This window comes from Limulus polyphemus, unplaced genomic scaffold (assembly GCF_000517525.1).
Source record: "Limulus polyphemus unplaced genomic scaffold, Limulus_polyphemus-2.1.2 Scaffold4599, whole genome shotgun sequence".
NCBI lineage: Eukaryota > Metazoa > Arthropoda > Merostomata > Xiphosura > Limulidae > Limulus > Limulus polyphemus.
This window is the reverse complement of record NW_013670209.1, coordinates 932-2,406: the sequence shown is the minus strand read 5'-3', so window position 1 is coordinate 2,406 and position 1,475 is coordinate 932. Positions and strand designations below refer to the sequence as shown.

General features: G+C 36.9%; 1 pseudogene; it reads right to left on the bottom strand.

Annotated features, from left to right (window-relative positions):
• Window positions 1-275: 275 nt before the first annotated feature.
• Window positions 276-731, bottom strand: LOC106471399 (annotated as a pseudogene).
• Between the last annotated feature and the right edge of the window lie 744 nt (window positions 732-1,475).

Here is a 1,475-nt window from a genome sequence, read left to right as displayed (position 1 = left end):
GACCGAGAACTATCCGCCCCTCGTACCAGATTTTTAAGCTTTATTCTGTAGTTTTTTTTTTCTTGCCATATACAAAATGCACCAACAGTCCAAGTTTTGGCGCGGTGTTTCAATATTGTGTACAAAAAAAAAAACGTTATCCAACCAGGTATCGTTTTCTCACCCGTATTTGTGTGCCTGATAACTGTGGTTGTTTTTTGGTAAAGCGCGCAACATATCTCTCGGACGGTACACGATATACTAGTCAAACACGAACACTTGGTAACGGGTTTTTGTCACTTACACGTGTAGATCTCAACATCAGTCACACACGTTTTACAAGTCACATAGCAGCACCAGTGGAACTTACAATTACATCGCTCACTGTGTCTTATCAACTGCGTGTTGTACCCTCGACCACAGCACAACAGGTCACAACCGTCAGAACTTGTGGACGTTTTGTTACACTGACGTCCGTTGGTACCAAGAATACCTTTCGAAAGGTCTGGAACACAAAAATTTGGAGACCTTCGAATATACACAAGCTCTTTCTTCCTTATTTTTTGTCTCCGTTTGTCCCGACGTCGTAACCTTCTTCTGCCTTTCCGAACCCTAACGGATTCTTCGTACTTCTTCTTTAGTCGCGTTCCTACTTCATAAAACGAGGGCAATTTTTCCCAGCAAGTCTTTAGCTGACAGGAGCCGGAAACACCATGACAACGACATTTTCTCTGCATGTGTTTGGACACTGCCTAAAGACAAAAAAAAAACATAAGATACTGAGTTACTCAACCCAAATGGCGTAACTGTTCTTTCAAGTTTGTCTAGTGTATTGCAGAAATATGTACATATTTGTTTTTCTTAAAAACGTAAGTCACCGTATGTGAACGGTAAACTGGTTAAACAACTTACACAATGAACGTGTGTGAACGGTAAACTGGTTAAACAACTTACACAATAAACGTATGTAAACAGTAAACGGATTAAACAACTTACATAATAAACGTATGTTAACAGTAAAAGGATTAATCAGCTTACACAATAAACGCATGTGAACAGTAAACGGATTAAACAACTTACATAATAAACGTATGTTAACAGTAAAAGGATTAATCAGCTTACACAATAAACGTATGTGAACAGTAAGTGTGTCAAAAACTTACACAATTAATCCTGTAACTTACGTTATGTTGTAATGAACAGAAACAAGCTTATTGTTTCATGGCCCACCTTCCAAAAGTACTCCGGTTTTTTGTTTTTCATTGGGGAATAAAATGGTCATGGTATTAAATGTGATTTGTTAAACAAGAGAAGGATCGAAAGGAAAAAAAATGTATATATATGATTTGAGTAACATGGCTAGATGAGTTGGGTTACAAAATTTACTTAGAGAAATAAACAAAAGGAGTTACACGCTACTGAAAACTACAGTTATGACAAATAAACCAAGAATAAGTTTTCTAGTTTTTAGATTATAAACAGAACTACTGTGCTAA